This window comes from Mus caroli, chromosome 18, assembly GCF_900094665.2.
Source record: "Mus caroli chromosome 18, CAROLI_EIJ_v1.1, whole genome shotgun sequence".
Taxonomy (NCBI): domain Eukaryota; kingdom Metazoa; phylum Chordata; class Mammalia; order Rodentia; family Muridae; genus Mus; species Mus caroli.
The window spans coordinates 65783091-65803061 of record NC_034587.1 but is presented as its reverse complement, the minus strand read 5'-3'; positions in this window follow the sequence as shown (position 1 = coordinate 65803061).

The window sequence follows — 19971 nt, the reverse complement described above, 5'->3', positions numbered from 1 at the left end:
AATTAGCAGGCTTTCCAATATTTGAACAGAAGACCATTTTAATGTAATTACAAACACATTTTAGGCATCTAAATTTTTTGCATAATTAGTTCCCTATTAAACTATTTATGTAGCCCCTTTTTTCCATCAGAAACAGAGAAAGCAGAACAATTTTATTCCTTACTGTTACAATAATTAACTATGCAAGTAGAACAGCATATTAATAGAGTATAATTTGTTTACATTTAAAAGAAAATTGTGTTAGATTAGCATAGCAAAAGACTATTTCCATATCCAGGCAGTAATATGCAGGCCTAATAGCAATTTACAGTGTAGTTAAAGAATATTATTAATAAAGTAATACAGCGTAATTCTGTTTGCTCCACCATATTTCACAATGTCCTTAATTACAGCTAATTCCATCGAGACTAATTTGGCTGTTATTAGGCAGTAGATACAGGAATCTTAAATACAACCTTTGCTAATAATGAATTTAGAAGTAACCATAGAACCTGTTCTTATACATCATAGGTACATGAGAACTATTTGTACTTTTTCCCTTGGGTGAAATCAGGAAGCATCTACATATGTAATTGATATTGAAACACAAGCTCTCTGAGATCCAACGTATTGTTGTCCATTTCGTGAAAAGCTTTATTGTAAATAAATATAGTTAAGTGAGACCAGGAAGATAATGGTAATTGGTGACAGTTTGGATGGGTAATCTAGAATTTTCCCAGGGGAAAATCTCCACATACGAGTGGCTTAATGTTTTCAATGGAATGGCACTAGTGGCTAAACTGCATAACAATTCTACCATGTCCCCTGGAGGTAAAGCAAGAATAGTTTTTCCTTAGCAAATTCTATATTTCCCAAGGTTCCATTATGTCTTCAGTTAAAAAAAAATCAAGCTGTTACTATGCAGAAACTTTCATCTAAAAAAATTCGAGATTGTCAGTCTACATTGCTAGGTAACTGCAGTTGTAGCTCATCTCACCTTAATGACATGTGTTCACAGTTAATGTCTCAGGAGTGGCTAACAATGAGCGGATCCAGAAAGCTCAGAGGGCTTCTATGCTTTGTCCCTGTGCCATCCCTGGAGTTAACACTTTAACCACTTTCCAGGTGATGAGGAGGCTGAGTCTGAAGACTTTAGTGAATTTCCTCGAGGTTACAAAATTGAGAGTCTATGAAGATTCTCAGATTGAACATAGCCTTAAAGCTCAGACTTTGAGGCCATGCTGTGTTTTGGATGCTTTTTGACCTATTCAAAAGTAGCCAAGCAAAGGCACGCTCTAGAACTTGGCGCCCGTTTGGTGGCACTCAGGTAATGTCATCTTCCAGTGTTGAATTAATCATACAAGTAGATATGATATCATTATCTAAATAGATAATGGCTAGAGTACTTCCTTTTTCTTCTTTGGTTAGCTTGCAAAAAAAAAGATTTTCATGATGACATTTTTATACACATGTGCATTATCTTTGTTTTAATTTGTCTCTTGCACTGCCCTGAATGATTAAAAATTTTCCTTTAACAACTATGCAAAAAATTAATCCAGAGCCCCCCAAAATTGATCTTCAGATTTCTATATATGATCATTCACATCATTGCTATTTCTTTTCTAAAGTTTATTTAATTTGTGTTTGGATGCATGTGTAAGTGCATGTATGTATAATTATACATACATGTGTGTATGAGTGTATGTGTATGTGAGTATATGTGTGTGTGTGTTTGTATGTCTGCTTGTCTGTGTGTATGTGTGTGTTTGTGTGTGTGTATGTTTATGTGTGCATGTGTGTATGTCAGAGGTCAACTAGATGAATAAACTTTCTCTCCCTCCCTTTCTTCCTCTCCTGTGTGGTTCTCAGGGATTGACTGTAGGTTGTCAGGCTTTGGAACAGTTACCCACCGAATCATTTTCCCAGCATGCCTTATTAAATATGAGCGATGTGTCTGTATCTGCGGCTTCAAGGGATGTGAACTACAATCTCCTTTTGTCTTCTCACGGACTAAGGGCTCTCGTTGATCATCTTAAAGAAGGAGAATCATAACACTGGTGATATCTGTTTCAAATATACAGACAAAATGCTTTATTTTCAGCTGCTAGTGATATTGTTGAGAGTCAGCACTATGCTGACTCCACTTGTCTGGTCTATCACCAAATAGCCTTCGCATTCTGTAAGTTAGGATGGTGCTATTCCACAGTCCATCCCTTCAGGGGATGCCTTTCATGAGTGAACATTAATTAAATAAATGGCAAAAGGAAGTGATACAGTGACACAGAAGGAGATACACTGGGAACAAGCCACTATATATGAGCTTCAAAGACCAAGACTGTGACGATGCCATCCATTGGTCATGTGCATGTGGATAATCCTTGACCCCTTGATAGAACTTCCTGCTACATTTGGCATGCCTCATACCAGTCTGTACCAGACTTGAAATGTAGCCAGGGTTTCTAAGAGACAGAATTTTAAATTCTATTAATTTTAACTAATTGAAACATAAGCAGCCACAGGTGGTTAACTGATTGTCTTTATGGATAAAGTAATGGCAAATGGATCGGTGTATAGCTGTGGAGCTAAGAGGTAGATTCTGTATGCAATATGATTTGTAAGCCCTAATTACGGCAATAGAGATTATGATATTATTGTGTGTGTTGACACACACAATCAAGATAGGAACTCCCAACAGCTAGTTTGAACTTTAGAACTGCCTTGTGCTTTTCTGTTTTCTATAGTTGTATTGGTCTGTGGTTCTGTGCTTTCTTGGGGCAAATGGCAGTCATTGCACATTTAATTATGTATACCAACAAAGGACAAAGTAGATAAAAAGGCAGGGAGTCTAGAAAGATTCATGCTAACTGTAACACTGCCATTGACTAACTTGGCTAACCATGTGATCCTGGTTTCCCTTAAAGCAACAGGACCCCATTTTCTATAATTTCCCACCAGGGACAGTCTCTTAGTAGTTTATAAGATCACAAAATGCTATCAAGAAGAAGGGCTTTAGGGGTCTTTTTACTTTCTAGATGAGGACACTGAGGGCTAGGGACAGTAAGTGACTTGTCCATGGTAACTTGGCTAGTTGGTGGCAGAATCATATATTAAACAGGTGACTGTCCCTTTGCAACTCCAGGCTTTTGCTATCTGATAAATCAGGAGTTTAGAGAGTCACTGTTTAATGCCCTTGAAGATAGATAATACTTGATGATCACATATCCCCACAGGATTTAATCACAGTTCTATAAAGCCCATAGATAACCTACCATAATTAACTTAGCACCATGAGGTAGATTCCTTCAAGGGACACACATTCCATTGACTAGCTATGCTGTTCACCTCTCACCTTTTTAAACAAATGGGACTGGAGGAATGGATCTCCAAGGTCTTGTCCACCTCGGTATGTCTATGGCTGCATCAGCCCAACACTGGCTTTGTAAAAATTGCAATCGAGTGTCTCACTTATCTACCTATTGTAGTAGCTGCTATAAATAATTGAAGAGTAAAGATGCACACGTGTGCAAACCACATTATTCTGCCTAAAAATACTGTTGCTTATGTAAATGTTCAAGCCCCTTATGGGTCTATCAGTAGTTGCTAAAGGTCTGGGATCTTTAGACAGTACAGCCAGGGTAGAGAAGTGTTCACTCTGGGTAGTAAGAAGGGAATCTGGTGATAGTTTATATTTTGGGTTGTCTAGCACTTTTCTCTCTTTTTGTCCCATCAGTTTCTATTTTTTTATTAACTGTGCATTTTTAAATTTATATGACATGCATATACAGTGTTCCAAGTACAAAAGGATGGATGGATGTCGGGAAGATACTGTCCCTAGTTTCCAATCCTAAAAGGAACACCAGGCTATTTTTGCAAGGGCTGATGAATTTTTGTGTGGGCATTGAACATTTACTAACAAAATTGGGAAAAGCCTTAGAAAGGCCAGAACAAGATGGTCACACCACCAGTGTTCCCAGTGAAGCCAAGTCCTTAACAGCTGCCACTGGAATTCATTTCAGTGATCTCTGTGAAATACATTTAAACCTGTTTCTACATTAGATATCCCAAGCAAATAAAACGTCCCATCCCGAAGACGAACACAGAACACAAGACCTATGAATCCTATATCCTCTCAGGCTTACAAGAAGAAGACAGGTACTGAATAATAGACTAAGGGATTCAAGAGGGATAGAATTGATGTGGCAAACTCCACTTTGAAACCAGTGAGCTGTGAGGTACGGGGAAGATTGTAGTCACAAGAAAAATGAACTATTGCTTGATGAAATCAGCCTACTAGAGAAAAATTACTTGAGCCATTTAAAACTCATTTGTCAAAAAAGCAAATAAATGGTCTCAATTTGCCTTCTGCTTTGGGTCATGGTGCACTTGTGGGATGAGCTAAAGAAGCAGAGAGCAGCAAGGCTCAATAGCGCCTCCCTCTTTAATTTCTATAATTTTGTGTTTGGAGATAATGGTGATGCCTTTTATCTCTGAAGGGTGAGAAGCTCATTTCTACATCAAGTAAATTATATACATTCATTAAGATTTTCCACTTAAAATGAGTGATTCTATTTTCTTTTGAATTCTGTTTGTGACTGTTCCTGCTATTGTGCGGCATAATGACTTGCAAACCGTCGCCTCCTTTATTGAAATGACACAACATTGCATCTCCCTTTGTAACGTCTTATTCAAAGCAGCATACATTTATAAAGTAGCTATTACATTTAAGTCACTATTCAGAACATTGTTGGAAACACCCTAAATAAGTAGGCAAGTCTGGGCCCTCAAGAAGCTTAAATTTAAGTGTAAAAAGTATCAGACAGCTGTAGAAACACACACTATTAAATGGGTGCCAGAAGACAGTTCAATACAGAAGGAATAATAGAAATATCTGATGAACAGGGACAATTTGAAAGATGGAAGTAGTATTTGGGGTGAGTCTTAATAAGGAGTGTATATATCATAAGCATTGAATGTTAGACTTAAAGGACTCTCTGTGTATGCAACTAATGTGTGTACATTAATAAGACCTTGTGTGTGGTAACTAGTGTTGGTCTGTACCAACTAGTTCACAGGGAGACTCCCACACAAGGATTTGGGGGCAAATGAAGAAAAGCAGTAATGAATTTAGTCGTTTAATTTCTTAGTTAATTGAGAATAGCTGCAGACTTCAGAGTGGAGACATTCTATGTTCACACCTATCTGTTCACGCCATCTTGCTGCTGGCTTCCACCTTAAAATGAGGTAAGAATAGAGAGGAGATGAAGGATATGGAGGAAGATGAGAAATGATGAGAAGTTCAACAAGAAGTATTCAGGGGGCAGTACCTCCATCTCTGATATCGCAGGAAAGTGCTTGCTGCACAAGCCTGGAGACTGGGGCTCCCTGTAAGATGCTGAGCACCCTAGTTCATGTTTGTAATTCTAATGCTGGGGGCACGGTGGAGATGAGAGGATCCTGGAGCCTAGCTGGCCAGCCAGCTAGGTAAGCCACCAGTCCTAGGAAGAGAACTTTCTCAAAAAGCAAAGCAGCTGGCTCTCAAAGAAGCACAGCTAAGATGCTGCCACACAATACATACATACATACATACATACATACATACATACATACATACATACACATACATACATACACACACACATACACACACACACACCTCCCTGTACACAGATGTCTCCCTAAACATGCAGTCCTGCACAGTGCATGTATGTGCATGTACAACAGAAAATGATAGGGAAAAGATACAGTACAGGATGACAGGGCTACATAGGAAAGAAGGTCAGGGTTATGTGGCTGAGGCCTGATCATAAGGAGAATGTAGGCAGCAGAAAGCCAAGGAGGTTGCAGGGGAAAAACTACACTTGGAACCTCTCAAAAAAAATGTATGTCTGTTGCATTATTTGATGTCACTATTTTTCTTTGAGTTTTTTGTTTGTTTGTTTGTTTGTTTGTTTTGTTTTTTACTATCTAATGTTATTTCTTCTTTAATTAAAATGAAAGGAAAAATACCCAATACCTGGAAAAAGGTGGGGACGATGGTTTGGGGAAAGTATGATGAAAGTACTTTGTGTACTTGTGTGAAAGTGTCACAGAAAAAAGCATGACTCTGTCCAATACACACTACCAAGAGTTTATGAAATAAAATTCCCAGTAGTTTCTCAGCCCCTGGTCCTGGCATTCCTCTATACTGGGGCATAGAACCTTCATAGGATCTAGGCCTCTCCTCCCATTGATGACTGACTAGGCCATCCTCTGCTACATATACTGCTAGAACCACAAGTTCTACCATGTGCTTTCTTTAATTGGTGCTTTAGTTCTAAGGAGCTCTGGGGGTACTGGTTAGTTCATATTGATGTTCCTGCTATGGGGCTTCAGACCCCTTCAGCTCCCTGGATACTTCCTCTAGCTCCTTCAATGGGGACTTCGTGCTCCATCCAATGGATGATTGTGAGCATTCACTTCTGTATTTGCCAGGCACTGGCAGAGCCCCTCAGGAGACAGCTATATCAGGCTCCTGTCAGCAAGCTCTTGTTGGCATCTGCCATAGTGTCTGGGTTTGGTGGTTGTTTATGAGATGGATCCCCAAGTGGAGCAGTCTCTAGGTGATCATTCCTTCAGTCTCTGCTCTGAATTTTGTTTATGTAACTATTTCCATGAGTATTTTGTTCCCCCTTCTAAGAAGGATTCTGAACTTCTGGACTAATATCCGCTTATCAGTGAGTGCATACCATGTGTGTTCTTTTTTGATTGGCTTACCTCACTCAAGATGATATCCTCCATATCTATCCATTTGTATAAGAATTTCATAAATTCATTGTTTATTAATAGCTGAGTAGTATTCCATTGTGTAAATGTACCACATTTTGCTTTGCATCCATTCCTCTGCTGAGGGACATCTGGGTTCTTTCCAGCTTCTGAGCCAGTCAATTTTAATTTAACATTAAGCAAAATGTCAAAGAGCCTTGTCCAGACAGTACAGCAGTCACAGATTCTAGTACCACGAAAGTGGGTATTCTAGTGTCATTATTGTGTGGATGCAGAGAATGGCTCTCAGAATGGGCTTTGGGTGGGTGAGCAGCAGGTTCATGACTATGGAGTTATCCCAAGCTGATGGTACTGGGATTACACAAACAACAAACAGACAAACAAACAAACAAACAAACAATCCTTCTAGTTCAGGTCTAATGTGAAGAGTTTCAAGAATCTTAGAATATAGAAACACAAAAGCCTCACTTGGCCCAAGCAGGGACTATTCCCCGACTGTTGTTAGTAGGTTGAAATCTTATCAGTTACCACATTGCCAGGAGATCCAACAGCTCCCTACCCAACCTAATCAAATTAGAAGATGTTTGTCATCCTTCCCTAGCTAGCAGGAAATTAAGTTTCACTGAAGCACTAGGGCCAGGCCCTGGGTATCCGAAGACCCTCCCTGGGAGATAGGCTCACAGAACTCAATGCTCTGCTTCTTTCCGTTCTGATTACTTTTCTCAGGGAGGAGACATCTTTAAGGTGACTTTAATATTTTACACAGCCGTTCCAATCGCAGCATCCCTATCCCCGTGAGTCACATGGTGAGGTCTCACCTCATACTGGTGGAGAATCTGAACAAAAATTGTATGATTTTTTTTTCTTTTGCAGTAATTGACAGTTTTGTGTTGTTCTGACTGAAAAGCTTAGCAGCTATGACAATCTGTAGTCTGATGCTGAGTGGAAGGACAACTCTGAATGGTCTCTCAAGCAATGGTTTTTACAGACTTGCTTTCACAATGCTCTTTGTTTTCCTGCTATCCAGGCAGGACCCAGCTCTCTGTTGAGACTCTAGGACTCACAGCTTTGGTAGTACACTCCTCCCAGCCGGTTTTAAGAAGGCGAGAAAGGTGTGCTACAATTTCCTCCTGGTATAAATGATTAGATTTCTTTCTTAAGCTTGGCTGTCTCTTTTTGATCACAGATGCGATGTTGGAAATTGAACAGGTCAAATGTACAAACTACTTATTAATGAGCACATACCAGGCATGTCCTTTTGGGTCTGAGTTACCCAACCAATGGACAGAAGCAGCTGACCCCTGTTGTTGAATTAGGGAAAGGCTGAAAGAAGCTGAGGAGAAGGGTGACCCTGTAGGAGGACCAGAAGTCTCAATTCTGGACCCCTGAGATCTCTTGAACACTGGACCACCAAACAGGCAGCATACACCAGCTGATTTGAGGCCCCCAACACAATACAGTGGAGGACTGCAGAGTCTGTGTTTATTCAGAGATGATGAACCTAACCCTCAAGAGACTGGAGGTCCCAGGGAGCTAGCTTAGAGGTCGGGTGGGGTGGAAGGTGGGGACATCCACATGGAGACAGGGAGTGGGAAGGAGGTATGGGATGTGGAACAGTTGGAGGGTGGATGAGGCGGGGGGGAAATAAAATACGGAGTGTAATATATATATATATATATATATATATATATATATATGTCTATGTCTATATCTATCTCTATCTCTATCTATCTATCTATCTATCTATCTATCTATCTATCTATCTATCTACTTTTTTTAATGTGCAAACCACCATCAAGAGATTCAAGAAACAGTGACACACTTGGCTCCCTCTTTCCCGGTTTTCATTCTCCACTTCCCATCTAATTCCTCATGATTTTTAATGTTATTAAATAAACTTTGAATATTCTTTTGGGGCTAGAACAATGGCTCAGAGGCTCTGAATACTGGCAGTTCTTCCAGAGGACCCAGGTTTGATTCCTAGCACCCTCATGGCAGCTCACAACCACTTACAACAAACAGTATCTTATTGCCCTATTCTGGCTTCTTCAGACATCAGGCATACACATGGACCACAGACACACATGCTGGCAAAACACTCATTCACATAAGAAAATAAAAATAAACAAAGCTTAAAAAAAAAAAAAACTTTAAAATCTGGTATTCTGCCTAACTCCCTCCAGGGCCCCCAAACTGTCAGAAAAGAAAAATCAGTAGTTCGCTCCGCCATTCAAACAATCGGTAATTTCTCGTTTGTTTATTCTTTAAAATGTTCCACGGGCATTAGCTTTCATTTCCGCATCGATGCTGAGTGGAAAATGGAGTCCGGAGCTATGTTAACAGACACGTTTTCACCCTGGCCATTGTGATAGATCCCAGAAACGTCCCCACTGAGCGTTCCCTTGCTTCTTTCCAAACAGCCAAGTTCCTGAAACAGAAGCAGTCGCTATTATACAGAGTCCATATCCGAAAAGCTCCTAGCATGTACCAACCTGAAGGGGACTAAGGAGGAAGTCTGCACTTTTAGCTTTGTATGCTCTGTGCTTGCTCTTCAGTACAATCCAAAGTTGCCTAGTCAAATGCAATCGTTGTATTTCCAAATACATTCCGACAGCTTGTCCCTGCGTCACCGTTTTCACCAGGGCCCTTAGAATCTTGCTTTCTCTTTTGTGGGGAGACACATTTTGCATTCATAAACCATTGCGTGTTGCTCATTTAACTCCACTCCCATACTCCTCTTCAAGTGCATTTCAGAGTGACCCCGCATGTCAGCACCGGGGCATTGTGCAGTAAATAGACTGTTTTGCTTCATAAATCAAGCATACAAACTTATAGCCAACTTCAGCATAAAAAAAAGTCCCAGAAATAATATGAGCCAGCTGCAGGAGATAGGCTTTGTATTCATAAAGCTAGCTTTAAATTACTGACATTTAAATCCAGACTTGACAAAGCAGAGGCCATTTTGGAGGATTCTGTGTAATCCTCATGAAATTCCAAGTTTTTCTTTTGTTGTTGTTGTTTTTTTCAAGGAGATTCACGTTTAAAAGGAAGTAGGCTGAGATTTTTGTCTTTGATGGTATCTAGAGGGTGTGCAGGGAGCCAGGTCACTTAATTATTCAAGTCACTTTGGAAGTCATTTCTGGTTTTATTGGGATCCTGCTCTTTGGGGCGTAGCTCTTCTATTTTTATTGCCCCAATCAGCACTAAAATGCTAAGGTGATCTGGAAAATTCAGGTTTGGATTTCGTTCCCCCCATCGAAATCAAATTGACCACTAACATCTCGCTGAGTATGTCCAAAGATAGAAACTAATTTTACTTCAAGCAGCAATTTGTATTTATCTTTTGAAATATAAAAGAAAGAAACCGGAAGTCTTTGCAGCTCGGTGATTGGTCAGACTTCCGGCGTTCACCAGTCCTTTTATTTCTGTCTTCCTTTTTAAGTAGCGATTTTAGCATTCAGAACTTAAAAACACTTACTTCCAGGGGTCCCCTTAAATCTTACTTTGAAAAATCACCTTTAAAGATTCCCCCACCCACCCACCCCCAAGCCGTGGAACAAATGTCTACACAAATCTGCTGAGGCTACAATCTTGCTAGCCAACACAATTTTTCTGAAATAAAATTATATTATCTGTCATTTAATTTCAGTTTACTTCAGTTCTCAAAAGAAAATCTGCTTTTATTTTTCTAGTACAAAACTAAGTGTTTTACAAATGTAATTACAAAAATATAAGAATGTCTATGTGGCAGGGAAAGCTAATGTCTTTATTTCCTCTTCCATCTAGAATTGAAATATATTGCTATTTTATTAGAAGTATTTATCTGAAACCTATGAAATGAAGTAAACTAGATTAAATGCTTTTTGTTGTTGTTGTTGTTTTTTTTAATTTTAGTGTCCTTAATTACAGGTAATTTCTTTGTTCACTCAGGACAGAGAAGTCTATAAACATAAATTGCTTTCTGGAGTTCGATTACTTTGTTTGGGATGTAACAAGATCTGCGAGTTAACCTCAGGTAACACGAATGAACTGAAAAAAAAATGAAAGAAAAAAAGAAAGAAAAAAAGAAAAAAATGTTCAAAAATTTATGTAGTTCAAAATTTGTCAGATTTGTTGAAATGAATAATGTGTTTGGATTTTTGGAAGACCTTTACAAATTTTGAGCCTCCTGCAGCTCCATTTGGTGTAAAGACTCACACTATAAACAAGGGCTCCATCTGTACTTTTGAAATAACTATTCAGTTTTCCATTTCAGTGCTCAGACAAAGTGACGCGACAAACTGAAAAGCAGAAGTTACAGTGCTCGAAGAAGTTAAAGTGTAAACATTTAGCCAATTCATCTGCTCAGGGACAGACAGAGCGCTCAGGAGCCCACAAATCAAAGGGAAGTTCTCGATTGCAAGATTATCTAGTCAGGGGTGAGGGGACGAAAGGTCAAAGGAGGGTCTTTCTGATCACCTACAAAATCACATCTGAGACTTCAGTCTACTCAGAATTCCAAGTGATCTGCAGGACTTTGCTACACTTCCAAGTGAGGTATTTCATTTACTAACTTTAGATCTTTCTGCCTATCCTCCACCCTCCCTCCCCCGAGCTTCCGGTCACTTACTGGGTTCCATATTTGGAAGAAGGATAAGAAATCACATTTCCAGAAAAGGGACTAAGGTGATAACAGCTGTTGGAAGCCCCTTTGATGGAGCTCAGCAAGCCATGTTATAGAATGCGGGCTGAGTCATATTATTTTTCAATTCAGCGCAACAGGAAATTACAGATCACCAGTGTGCAAGGTTTTACGATCCGGTGTTCTGTGATCTGCATGAAGCAGGAGCTGTCATTGTAAAGTAAAATGTAGGTATAAACGAATGGGGACGACGGGGAGCTAATAAATTCAGGCTCTCCCACAGCATTTGGTATGTGTCATTCTCCTGGTGCCAAATCGGTTTTCACTAATACTTTCTAGTTGGGACCTGTGGGAGGGCTGTGGCCCGATCCGTGTCCCCGTCATCGTCATGGGGGGGGGGCGGGGGGGGACACGCCCCAGTTACAGTTGCAGTCTCTCTGAATCTGCATGCTGGCTCGTAATCCTTATGCAGGACACCTTCCCAGGCTGCAGCCTGTGTTCACAATAATGCAACTTTGTCCTTTCCCACTCTTTCCACACTTTCTCTTCCGTCCTAATGCAAAGGTCTTTGTCTTGAATTATCTGTGCCTGTTAGTGGGTGTGCTCTCCCCGGCTTCCTGTAGCATATGTGATCTTCTCTATAAACTTAGCATATCCCCCTCCCCCAATCCAGCATCCTTGAATAGCCTGCACGTGTGTAATTTTCACTCCAATAAGTATATGTGTCCTCATGAATTTTAGTTCCCCTTCGGCCTGTCAAGGATATTTGACTTAGCAGTGAAATATTGAACATAGATCTGTGACAATGGGTGAGTTGACATGAGACATTCTCCTCATGACACCAATTTTAGGTAAGATTATTTCCGTGACGGACTGGTGACAGTCTTATTTTTATTTTATTTTAAAGATGAAAACATAGCTGCCATCAAGTCTCTAAGATGTGGATTGTAACAACAACAACAACAACAAAACCCTTAAATTTAATAAAGATTATTTGCTACAGATATTTCATTAACATTCTCAGAATGTCTCCCTCGTGGGGACCTTGCAGTGTGATCCCGGTTTGTGTGTTTCTGGCTATTCTCAGAAACTCCTCAATTTAGAAAGCCCTTTAGCAGTTGGATTATCTCCATTCAATATCGAGAGAGAGAGAGAGAGAGAGAGAGAGAGAGAGAGAGAGAGAGAGAGAGAGAGAGAGAAAGAGAACCCCGGTTGAGAGCAAAGGAAGGGAAGCCAGGTTCTTTGATGTTTGCCTTTCAGTGACGGCCCTAAGGGGTAGACACAACCTCCCTCACTGTGTGCTTTGAGAAGTCAGGAATTTGAAGATGTTACATTAATTGTCCAAGGTCACTCAGAGATAACCTAAGCCTTGCTGTTTCTTCTTTCCATTTTCCACCATCGTAGTAGTAAGAAAGCATCAGCTTTTCCGGTAGGTAGCTGGGTCAACATTTTGCAAAGTCCTATTGGTGATAATAGGACCACCACCAGCCCTTCCTTCCTGGGTGATGCTCCTTCTGAAGAGGAGAGTGGAGTGGTTCTGAGGGTGGAAATCCACTTGTGTTTGTCTGATTAATGAGTACAGAGGGCAGCAGCCCTCCCAGACTTTTCCAGTTATGCTTTGCCCCTTGACTGGATTTGTAGCTCGTGTTGAGGAAGCCGGTGGGTCTCTTGGATGTGTTTCAGAAACGGTTAGGTCTGAAGGCATGGAAGATTCGTATCCTGAGGCTGTAGACTGTTGAGATACATGCCTACAAAATAAGAGCGGCTAAACCAGCGGTACAACGGGTGCTCTGTCTTGTGTTGAGTCATCAGTATTCATCTGTGAATCCTCTGTAGACAATGGGCTCTGGTTTGGTTGGTAGTCACTTAACGTTTTCTTGTATTTTGCTGATGTATGTCGTTCCTAGGTCCTCATTCTGGTTGAACCCCTCCTTTCCTGTCGTCTCTCCTGTGTTCTGATTTTTAACAAGGCAGATTTGTGTCTTGAGGAATTTTTCATTTCCCAGCTCTTGCAATGGGTTGTCACATCCCCAGGAGCTCCTGTAGAGGTCTAAGATGCCCACTAAAGATTTTCTGCTTTCTTGTGCCACTCTGCTCTTAATGAAATGAGGCCTAGTCTCCAGCCCCAGAATATGGGCTGGCCTTTTGATTTTAACTAATACAATGTGAAAGAAGTAATATGGTATTAGTCCTGAGCCTGGAAGCCTGGAGCCCTGAGAGGTCTGGAAGCTTCCAGTTTCTCTATTTGAAGCCATCTCTTTATAAAAAGTCCAGCTCTCTTGAGACCATCCCTTCGTTTGGAAACTCAAGCTGACTACATGAAGAGAATTTGGAGGAAGAAACACTTAGCCAGCCCAGAGCCTCTTCAGCCATCACAGCTGAGATAACAGATGGGTGAATGAAGGAGCCATCTTGGATCTCCCAACAGACAACACCAAGTTGAACAAATTAACCATTTAGCTTAGTCTCACCTAGTAAAAGATAATTAATCGAAAGTCATTTGTTCTTCTTGCAGTCAAACCATTCTTGCCTTAAACTTATCACGTGGTTTTTGTTACCCAAATAACAGAAAGAGTTCCTTAGAGCTTATATCCCAGTGTGAGCCAGTGTGCTATTAGACAAATGCTATTATTGTTCAGATGCAATCAAAACTTAAAGTATGAAAACTTTAAGTGGCTCATTGTCACCAGCAAATATATGAGGTGCTCTTTATCGACTGTGTGAGACAGACTCCCATCTAAACCAGAAGCATAAGTATTGGATCTTAGTCATTTCCCATTTTCTGGGGCCATATGTTAATTATTTGTCAAAAAAAAAATGTCGGCCTGGCAATGGTGGTGCATGCCTTTAATCCCAGCACCTGGGAGGCAGAGGCAGGTGGATTTCTGAGTTCAAGGTCAGCCTGGTCTACAGAGTGAGTTTCAGGACAGCCGGGGCTATACAGAGCAATCCTGTCTCAAAAAAATAAAAAAAACAAAAACAACAATAAAACAAAACAAAACAAAAAGTCAATTCTAGCAAATAGGTCTAGATGTGAAGTTTCCTGCAGAGCAATAGAGAGATCTGTCCTAGAACAAGTAAGATGCCAGGCTGCAGTGGTCACCATTATAGCACAGACATTGAAGAGCCTTGGAGGTCATTTAAAAAATAAGAGCAATGGGAAAATAGACTCTATGGGGTAGGCTCTACCATCAACACGAGTTCAGCTAGGCTCTACAGCAGAGGCATCTCTCAACCTTGTCAGTCAGTCATTACACCAAGTTTCATTTCTTTTCAGACATTTTCTGTTTCTTTAATTATGACTTTAACTCCCCTTTAAGGAAATGAAACAAAGGAGACTCAAAGTCATTCATTTCATGCCAAGGAGTGATTTTAGCCTCAATTGTGGTAATTTACTGTACCTTGACTTAAAAGATTTGACAGTCAATATAACACAAAGCTTACTGCCATTTAAGTTATAAGTGTTTTGGGGCTGGACAGATGACTCAGTGGTTAAGAGCACTGGCTGCTCTTCAAGAGGAACTGAGTTCAATTCCCAGCAGCTGCATGGAAACTCTCAACTCTCTGTAACTCCAGTTCCAGCGGATCTGACGCCCTCATGCAGACATATGTGCAGGGAAAACAACAATGCACATAAAATGAGAATAAATCAATCATTACAAAATAAAATCTGAGCGCTCTGAAGTACATGCTTCCGCCCTATGCCACTGATAATAAAATTTTACACAATTTAATAAGTAGATTCTTGTGGTTTTGACGACTGACAAATAGTTCTTTTGACTCAAAACATTCTCAAGCCACCCAAACACATTGCAATTCATTTATCCCTCCTGTTAGCAACTTAGTCCTTGCCCCTCAAATTAATAAGAAACCTTTAAGAAGTACTCTATGCTAAAATATGTCTCATATGGTTAGTTTGGAGTTCTTAAAAGGAAGGAAAAATAGAAAATATCTAACTTGAAAAATATCACTCATCTTTTGTAGCTTGCTCTGATGGTAAACTGCTGAGATCTCTCTCTCTCTCTCCATCTTCATTTATGTTTATATGTATCTTCAGAATGTATATTTATGTTAAAAAATTATCTCTGCAACAGTTAAGAATAAGTTTTGTTTCCAGAATTCTCCAAGTGGGTACATCTACCTGTCACACTGGTCTTGGCATGTGGTCTTATGTGCAGTTACTCTTGATGACTGTGTTCCTTCCATCTACCTATCTAACCTGTCATATAGCACATGAGTGATATACTTATTATATCTTGCCCTTATATCCTTTTCAAGCTCTGCTGCTTCCCATCTCATTTAATCCTCTTACCAAACACGTAGGGTGGTAGTCATTGTCACCCACAAGGTTCAAAGGTGGGAACTGCAATTTGTTAACAAATTTAAGTTCATTTAGCTAAAAGAAGACTCAGTTGGAACTTGACCCTATCCTGTGTAGCTTAGTTTCTCTCTTAGACATTTTGTCACACAAACACACACACACACACACACACACACACACACACACACACAGGAAAAAAACAACCAATCAACCAACAAAGAAATACCAACCCAAATCAATTATTTCCTGCCCTTTACTTACAGGTTACAAGGCTAAGCCTTGGTTGTATCAGAAATAAATACAGTATGATCTTTCTGCCAATCTCTTCTGAGATGATCCCTAAGCCTTGGGGGACAAGATGTGTAATGTAGGTATCCCATTTAGTCCTAGGTACTCCATAAGTGTCTTTTTATCCGTATACTGAACAGTGGTAGGTCTCTGTAAGTTATCATCTACTGTAAAAGGCATCCTCTGTGTTGAAGGTTGAAAGATGCACTGATCTATGGACATAAAGAGAAGAGCACAGGGAACAATTTAATAAAATTTAAATAAATAAAGCAACTTAAATATGTCCATTTGGTAGAATAACAATATTATGTTCTTCCTTAGGGTCTATGACCTAAGTCAGCCACGGAACTTTTGACCTAGTTAACAGTAGCAGGCATGAGTTCCATTGATTCTCTATGCTTCCCAAGACTCTATGTTTCTTTATGGAGAATCTTCATCTTGAGTGATCTGTAAAACCAATTGGTGTTGCATTGGTTGAATGGAACTAATATACGTCAAGATTGCTATTGTCTAGTATTTTACCCCACAATGGTTCTTGGGAGCACATCTCCTTTTCAAATGAAGAAAGAAATTTAGTAAGATAAGCAAGGAAAATTAGTCAATCTAGTGAAACAGAGTCAGAAGTTAAATCAAAGTGCCAGGCGGGGCAGCACATGGCTAAGAGTTCAGGGAGACCCATGAGGCTGGACAAATGCATGAATGGCTGCTCAGCTCAGAGAGATGGGTGCATGCATCAGGGAGGGGGAAATGTCACCCTAGACATATAGAGACCGGTATGCATATGTTTACTTAAAAGTTATTTTTCAAATGATGTATGTTAAACACTGTGTTAAACCCTCTTTGCTAAGGACTTATTTCTGGCAGGGGAATAGGTGAGCAGAAAACATCAATATAAATGACAAATTTACAGGAGAGAACAAGGGAGCACAGCTGGGTATTTGGGGTAGTTAAGCCAGGAAAACCATCTGTGAGCCCCAAAAGGCAATTCACTGTGGGAAGCCGCATGTGCCNTTGCAGAGTGGCGCAGGTTTCTGCTGGCCACCACACGTAAGTTTGAGCAAACAACCAATGCTTACTTATGCAGTAAAGTTTTTCGCCAAAACACTGCCTGGCCCGGGCATGATAATGAAGCTCTGCAAAGTACTAAGAGAATAACCAATCAGATGTGAGACATGCAAATGAGGTATGTTAATGAGGTACTGTGAGATACTGAGAGAGAGTAGCCAATCAGATGAGGAACATGCAAATGAGGCATAGTGCATAACCAATCCAGGTGTGAGACACGCCTCTCCTACACCTATATAAGCAGCACCAGTTCTGGGCTCGGGGTCTCTTCGCCTCTACAATCAAGCTCTTCCAATAAACGCGTGCAGAAGGATCCTGTTGCAGCATCGTTCTTACTGGTCCAGTCGGATGCACGCAAGAATTCACCTGATTGTGGAAAGGGACATCAGACAGATACTTAGCAGAGAGTCTTGTCAAACCAGATTCCCTATTCTACAATGTGCCCTTTAGGTATGGAGAACCTCAAAGGATAGGTTAGAGTCTTTAGGGGCAGAGCCAGTTGTGTACGGTGATGCAGCCCTGAGGTGGAGTTCCGGGAATTTAACCATTCACCCACAGAACAGGACTAAGTGGGGAAGGGATGTTCTATACAAATGATACGCATTACTTTTTCTACCATCAAAAATGTATGGATTTCCTTTTTTTACTTAAGTTTAACGAACGTATATCGGATATTCCTAGACACTGGACACTAGGTTCAGCAGTTCACGTGAAAGGAATGTGCCCGGAAGCCAAGGAAGATGCAAAGCCATTGGCATGCCTCAAACATCTCTGTGGGAAAAGTAGATTACATACAAGGTACAACTAAACAGGGATGAGAGAAATGAGGTTTCTTCTCCATATCTGTAGAATCCACACCCATGGTGACAACCCCGTGTGGGATCTGAACGTTGATCTATACACTTGCACAGAGAGTGCTTTAGCCACTGAGATGTCTCCCTAGCTCCTTTGAAAATTCCTTTCAAAGCTAAAGGGAACTGCAACCCTATAGGTGGAACAACAATATGAACTAACCAGTACCCCGGAGCTCTTGACTGTAGCTGCATATGTATCAAAAGATGGCCTAGTCGGCCATCACTGCAAAGAGAGGCCCATTGGACTTGCAAACTTTATATGCCCCAGTACAGGGGAACCCCAGGGCCAAAAAGGGGGCGTGGGTAGGTAGGGGAGGGGGGGTGGGTATGGGGGACTTTTGGGATAGCATTGAAAATGTAAACGAGGAAAATACCTAATAAAATAAATTTAAAAATATATATATATAAAAAAGAAAATTCCTTTCAAAGAATTTTTTGGAAAGGCCGTCGGTGCTGCGTCTGTTTCTGCTTTACCTCATTCCTATTCGTTACTTCAGCAAGTTTGTTCAGTCACCCCCTCTGCACAGAGTACATGGCACGGCACATTAGCAGTACCATAGGGATGCTTTAAAGAACACAAGGAGGGGCTGGGGAGGCAGCTTAGCTCTTAGCAGCGATTACAGCTCTCACGGAGGACTTGAGGTCAGCTCTCAGTCAGGTGGCTCACAACCACTTGCAACACCAGTCCCTGGGTATCTGCCATTCATGCATAGATACATATCCATGTACACTCCCCCCCACCCCATAGTTAAATTACAGTAAAAGAATGTTTTAAGTGTACATGAGGCTGTTGCATAGAAAATGCACAACTACATGATATTTCATGTACAGGGCTTGAGGATCCATAATTTTTGGTATTCTCTGGGGATCTGGAACCAACCCCAAACTGACACCAAAAAGTGGCCATCTAGGGTTAATTGATGCAATATCCCGAAAGTACCAAAGTGGAGAGAAGTTCTTTTTCCTATCTGTAAGAAGTTTTTGCAACATCAACTAGTGTTACTCATTAACATTGGGCTGCTGGATGGGGCCTGAAGCAACACAGAGATCTATTTAATGAACACACTGAAGACACGGGTGGTAAAGTCTTTACATTTAGTCATCTCTCCTGTCTAAGCAAATAATCACACACTGACGCTGGAGGGTTCAAGTGCGGTGGATGAATCTAGTGACAGAAAGGTCATAAAGAGTTAGCAGTCAGAGCTTGGGCCCTCTATGAACCTTTGGAGGCAGCCAGTAAATTGAACAGAGCCCCTTCTGCGCACCCATGGAAACAGGCAAGCTGCTGCAATTTGCACAAAGTGCAGGGAACAGATCAGGTTTTCAGAGGACCCTGCACATGCTGCATGCTGCGGCTCTCACCTCGGTCACAGAGCCTCTGCCTCACAGCTGGGCTGGAGGAATTAGCTTGCACACCAGAATATTAATGCCAGCATCTTTTATCACATGGGTTGGGGATTTGCAACTATTTGGGAAAAAAAAAGACAAAAAAAAACCCAACCCATAGCACCAACTCTGTCTGTGATTATCTGTGATTTAGAGAAAGAGGGCAATGTGATTGTTGAAAAGGAAGTCTGTTGTCGAATGTGTTGATGACAGTCTTTGTGTTGTCAGGATGTGAGCTCCCATGTTTGTGTGGCTTTCTTATTTCCAAGTCATCAAGGCAATGCAAAATCAAGATAAGGATGAATCTGAGAGCTCTTAGGAGCTGCTTTAAAACGAGAATGAGAAAGTTGTTAGGGAGGTATCTCAGTGGGTGAAGCACTCTCCGTGCAAACATACGGATCTAAGTTCAGATCCCCTGTGCCTGTGTAAAGTCTTTGTGTGGCAGGATGCACCTGTAAAGCCACTGTTTGCATGCTGAAAATTCGAGAATTCTCAGAGCTTGCTGACAAGCCAGATAGCTAGTGGGTAAGCTCTGGCTTCAGGGAGAGACCTTATCTCAAAACATAAGGTGGCAAATAATAAAGAAAGCTACCTGTAGGGAACATTGACATCTTCTTCTCCCACACATAGACTCACACAGCTCTATAGACATGTACACTAATATGTATAACACACACACACACACACACACGCAC